Below are 6357 nucleotides of genomic sequence, written 5' to 3' on the forward strand. Positions count from 1 at the left end.
GCTCTGCCAGGAAGTTCTTCCTAATGTTTAGCTGAAAACTCTTTTGATTTAATTTCAACCCGTTGGTTCTGGTCCGACCTTCTGGGGAAACAGAAAACAACTCCACACCATCCTCCATATGACAACCCTTCAAGTACTTGAAGATGGTTATCATATCACCTCTCAGTCGTCTCCCTCTCCAGGCTAAACATACCCAGCTCCTTCAACCTTTCACCTCTTTTTTTTGTAAAGTATTTCCTTTTGTCCATCCTGGTTCTATTGCTCATCAACCTCATTTCATGTCCCCGAGTTGAATACAATGTAAGAGGGTGGAAAGTTAATTCCCTGCTGCACTCCGTGCATAATTTTCTCTGAACGGTGACATTCTAAGTTGTGAGAATTTACCTTCTTGTGTCTCCCAGAGACAGCCTGGATACCGGGAAGCTGTTGTACCTTACAATACTTGGAATTCCTTTTGAACCATCCGTGCTGCGTGCCACCTCTCTGTTAGGAAATCCTCCGTTACAACAAACAATGATGTCCTCGCTGGCCTTTTGGTCAAAGATTAGAAAGAGGGTTTTGATAACAAATGTGGAGATGAGCTGCAAAGGCCTGGCTGTGTGTTACTCAGGGCTCAGAAATGCAATCTCTCTTCCTCCCCCAGCCTTCTTACCTTCACAGGCTGCTCTACACTAGGTAGCAGGCCTTAAAGGCAATCCATCATCAGAATGCAGGTGCTCAAACAGGTATGGTTCTCTAGCCAGGACAACTGCTTGGTGTATGGGATGAGGAAGACAGGAGTGTGGCACAGGGGGAATCAGCTCCCTCCCAGCCACCAGTGGCACAGAAGGTAATATTGGCATCACCTCTTGAGCCTGTGCCATTGCCAGCTAGGTCCAAGCATTGTCATAACATAGCTGCAGGGGCTTGGCTTATATACCCGTCTGCTGGCACTACAAGGCCCAGAAGGATGGGTGTGCCTTGCTGGGAGAGGAAAGACGTCTTGAACCAGCCCTACAGACAAACCCAAAATGTATCAGAATTCTCTCCTACATTGACCAGAAGTGAGAGAGGGGTGGGCTCTGGGTGTGGCTAAGGTTTTAGGAATGCTCAGTGGAAATTATTTTTTATATTTGTCACTGAACAAATGACCCATTTTTCTTATATATTTCATTTATACCCCACCTTTCTCCCCGGTGAGTACCCAACATAGCTCACGTTGTTCTCCTTGCCTCCATTTTATCCTCACAACAAGCCTGCAAGGTAGGTCACCCTGAAAGAGTGACTGGCCCAAGGTCACCCAGCAAACGTCGATGGAAGAAGGGAGATTCAAACCTGGGTTTTCCAGACCCTACTCTGACACTGCAACCACAGCACCACATTGGCTGTCAAGGAATTGTGCCTTGTTTGTTTACTACTAGAAAAGAAGAATAATTTAAAAGAAAGTATGCTTCACACAAGCGCAAGTTCTCTCTCTACATGACTGAACATGTAAGAAATCTCGGTGACCTAGAATTTAAAAAATGAGGTGGGTTTCTGTCTCCCCCATACCAGTTCTCTGTTTCAAGCCACATTTATTTCATCTTCTCTGCTGTGTCAAGCAGATACTTTGATATATAAACCCCTTGATGTATGAAATATAAAAGCAGCTTTAAGATGGTTTTAAAAAATGTTTTATATGATATGAAAGGAGTGTCTGTTGTCAGACTGGGGAAGAGCAAAGTTGACTGTTTCTAGCTGTGTTCTGTCTGCTTCTTCATCCGTACTTGACCTGTGTGGAATTTACGAATCCCTGAAGGCAAAATGGGTCATTTCCTCCGTCTAGCAGATATTTTAATGGTAAGCTGGCATTACTGGCATTTTATATATACACCTGCTTTGTATTTATACTGAAAAATGGTTATCCTGTGTTCAAAACAGCTTTGCCCCATCTTTTATTGTACAGACAAGGGGGGCTTCCTTGGCTTCAGTTGTGATCTCCCCCCCCCCCCAAAAAATCCTTGTGTTTATTTTGTAACCCCCCCCCCCCCCACATGCATACAACTTCAGGCTTTGTCTTTTGCCTGCAAGAGGAATTTGGCCGGCATTCCCAGCACCGCTGAACGTTTTGGCAGCCGCTTTCTCAGGGGCCCTCAAGTCAACCCTATGAATTAATCATTATAAATTCTCTGCATTTCAAAATGAAACTCTATTCTGCATTCACAAAGCACTTTGTATGGTACAACCATCCGGTCTGCTTGACAATAGGCTTTCTAGTCTAGTCACAACTAGTCCTCCCACCCTGAGAGAGTCACGTAAAGCCTATGGCCAACGTAGTGGTTACAGGGTCAGACTAGTAAAAGAGAGACCCGAGTTCAAATTCCAACCGAGCTCCGAAGTTCACTGGGTGACTATCAGCCTGTCAGTCCCTCTCGGCCTAACTGACCTCACAGAGTTTGTTGTAAGGATAAGATGGAGAAAACCTACCAGGCTACTCCAAGTCGGATGGAAACTTAAAACTCAGGGGTGACTTTGGGTGAGTCTTCCTTTCTCGTGCTAGTCGTCTTCATGTGGTTGCTGCGGGCATGAAAACAGGAAGGGGAAACCTCGTATCCTGCCCTGCAGAACGGTGGAGCGCATTTGCTATATTGATAGATCAAGACCGGTAGCCCTGTTAGTCTGTCTGTAGCAGTAGAAAAGAGCAAGAGTCCAGCAGCACCTGAAGGACAACAAAATTTGTGGCAGGGGAAGAGCTTTCCTGAGTCACTGCTCACTTCTTCAGATACTGCTATGTTAGTATTCTAACCGGGTCCAGGCACCTGGCTAGCAAGTGAGAGGGCAGATGGATCCTGCCAGAGACCCCGGCCCGGGCAGCTGCCCACCTGCAGGTATGCTGTCACCGGCCCTAACCGTTTCCCCAAAGAGAGGAAGGGCAATTCTGCAGAGGCCCTTTGGTAAAACGACATTGGAGATTGTACAGTGCTTCTGTAATAGATTATGTGTTTACAGATGTACAAACAGATCCTAACGGAAGCCAGCAGTCTCCTCTGCAGGCAACACAACTGCTAATGCGTCTTCAGATCTTTCAAAGCAACTGCGCAGGGGGGCCTCCTGTTGTCGTCGTCGTCGTCCCCATCCCCGAACAGCTTCAAAGCCAGCGAACTCCACCGCCAGCCCGTTATCTCTGCATACTTCTATCTTTGCCCAAATTCAGAACTGTTCCTGTCTATCTCTTCTCCCGACCCCAGGCGGGTGCGACATCCCTTAGAAAAAAGATTCCAAGTGATTACGGACCATTAAGCCCTTTCCTTAAGTCCCTGATCTGTCCCATCACTGTTTGTCAGGCAAACCTCTCCTTGCAAAAAGCTTTGCTTACGATAAGCAAGACACCAAAACCTGTTTCCCCAGGCAAGAATTCACATTCATCAATTAAGCAGATGTCTCGCTATTTGTGGGGGAATATGAATTTAACAAGCCGTCCTTCCTACAACACTATTATACAGGGCAAATGTGACTTTTTAGAATGGTGTTGTTTTTTTCCAAGACGACATTAAAACATAGTGGTGAATTTTTAATGCTATAGAGTTAACTACCTCAGTAACGGTAAAGGGAGGGTTGCAGGGCTCCGTTTCCAGTAAACAGTGGGATAATATTCAAAGATTATGAAGCAGCCGTTAACAAGAATTGAGAGATTAATTCACACCACTGAATAATGGCACCATAGATCCAGAGGGGCAGCCGTGCTGGTCTGAAGCAGCACAACAAAGTTTGAGTCCAGAGTGGCACCTTTGAGACCAACAAAGTTTTATTCTGGCCTTCATGTGCATGAAAGCTTCTACCCAGAATTAAACTTTGTTGGTCTTATGGGACTCAAATTTTGTTCTAGTGACACAATATATATTCTGTAGGACTTAGGCAGAAGTAATGTTTGGTGTATTGCTGGGGCCGTTTAAAAAGGAGGAGGAATAAAGGGCCTGGTAGCCCTCCATCATCCTTGGCTCGGTTTCAGCTAAGAACTCTTTTATTAATATTATTATTTAAAACATTTATTAGCCGCCTTTCTTCTTTACAGAGCTCAAAGACGCTTACAATATAGATAGGTAAAGGTTTCCCTTGCTCGAAAGCCAGTCGAATCCGACTCTAGGGGGCGGTGCTCATCTCCGTTTCCAAGCCAAAGAGCCAGCGCTGTCCAAAGACGTTTCTGTGGTCATGTGGCCGGCGTGACTATTTTTTATTTTATTTATTTAATTTGTACCCCGCCCTCCCCACTTTTTAAACACCGAGGCACACAGAACGCTGTTACCTTCCTGCTGCAGCGGTACCTATTTATCTACTTGCAATTTCTTGCTTTCGAACTGCTAAGTTGGCAGGAGCTGGGGCCAGAGACGGGAGCTCACTCCGTCATGTGGCACTTGGGTCTCGAACCGCCGAACTACAGACCTTCCGGTCTGCAGCTCAGCGTCTTAACGTCTGAGCCACCGCAGGCCTCTACAATATAGATACAACACATTACAAAACCAAAGTTTAAAATCAAAACTCAGGACTGCTCTGCTAGTAAATTAATCAAATACAGTCCTAAGTAAAACCGTCTTCGGCTGCTTCCTAAAGATTGAAAGTGAGGGGGCCGCCAGATGCACCTCCCTGGGGAAGTGGCTCCATAATTGTGGGGCTGCCTCTGAAAAGGCCCTGTCTCATGCGCCACCAAATGAGCTTCTTTGAGTGATGGGACAGTCAAGAGGGCCTCTCGGGCCCGTAGCAACAGTGGAGCATCTGGGGTTTGTGCCCCCCCCTGCTTACTTCAAAGGCCCCACAACTTCCCATGCAGCCCCACCCCCCCTGAGCTGGCAACATGGGGCAGAAGAGGCGGGAGTGGGGCAGGAATCAGGTCTTCCTGTGCAGCTGTGCTGTCTGGTGCAAGGCCAGGGGCTGGCTAAGGTGGCCGCGTGGAGCCGGACGGTGCCCAACACAAATGCCCCCTGCGCTGCCACAGGCTCGCCTTGATGAACGGCTATGGGAGAGGCGTCTGTGGTTCGGTCCTTCATGGCAAAGCAGCCCAACGCTCCAAAAAGGCTTGGCCGGCTGATGTGACGAATCCACCGAGGAGAGGGGAAGAAGAAGGAGAGCTTGGATGTATACCCCACCCTTCACCTGGAGTCTCAGCGGCTTACGAACTCCTTTCCCCTCCCCACAACAGACACCCTGCGAGGTAGGCGGGGCTGAGAACAGCTGTGCCGGAACAATGGCTTGCCCAAGGTCATCCAGCAGCTGCAAGTGGAGGCGTGGGGAATCAAACCTGGTTCTCCCAGATGAGAGTCCGCGCACTTAACCACGACACCAAACTGAAGTGGAAGAGAGAACAAGACGGAGCCACCGGTGGCTCTCTCCCATCTTCACCTTCGGCTGTTTCCCTTTCTCTTTCTTGCCTTGGCTCATTCCTCTCTTCTCCTCCACCGTTGTTGTTTTTCTTTCTTCCTTTCCCTTGCTCCCTTCTTTCTTCCTCTTCCTTTCCTTTGGTATTCTTTACCTCCCTCCCCTTCCCCCCCCCTTTCTCCTTTTCACCATCTCATTTTCTCCCCCTTTTAAACTTTCTTCTTCACTTTTTTGTCCCTCCTCCTCTAATTGAATTAGCCAGTGCCCCCCAAGGAATTTAAATGCCCCCACCCGGACTTACAAATTCCTGGCTCTGGGCCTGGGGCCTCTCCCTGTGATCTTAATTCCTGGGCACCCAGCTGCAACCAAAATTTTTAGGTCCAAAGTCAGCTCCCAGCTATTGTACGGCATCCCTATCTGGATTAGAGCTTTTGACCATGCCATTGAACGAGTCCAATCCAAATTTCTGCATAAAATCATGGCACTACCAAATTGTGTACCAAATGCGGTCATATATTTGGAAACTGGCTCGTCCCTGATGGAAGCCTGTGTGTGGCTTACAACCTTTAAATACTGGCTCCGCCTGCATTATAACTTTGAACATGGGAGCCTCATACATCACATGCTTCCCGAGCTTAACCTCTCAAACTGGTCAGCATATATCGAAGGGAAAATTAAAGTATTGGGCTTCTCCTTGGAATCCCTGTCCATGTTGCCTTTTGCGGTTGCACTCCAACAGATTAAAAACAGGTTGTTAGACTCGGAGCGCCAAAATTTATATAGTTTAGCTAATAAAACCTGCTCTCCTCTGAATGTTGAGATTCGCCTTACAACAGGGACAATGGCTGCGTATCTATCCTCTCTGCAGGTCCCTCAACAACGTAGAGCGTTCACCCTGGCCAGATGTAATGCCATGCCATCCGCCATCTTACTCGGCAGATTCAACAAGGTCTCTCATCTGGCCAGATACTGCCCATGTGGGAAGAAATGCGTGGAATCTGTCACTCATGTTCTCCTGCACTGTAATCT

Source organism: Gekko japonicus, unplaced genomic scaffold, assembly GCF_001447785.1.
Source record: "Gekko japonicus isolate JY-2015 unplaced genomic scaffold, Gekko_japonicus_V1.1 scaffold384, whole genome shotgun sequence".
NCBI lineage: Eukaryota > Metazoa > Chordata > Lepidosauria > Squamata > Gekkonidae > Gekko > Gekko japonicus.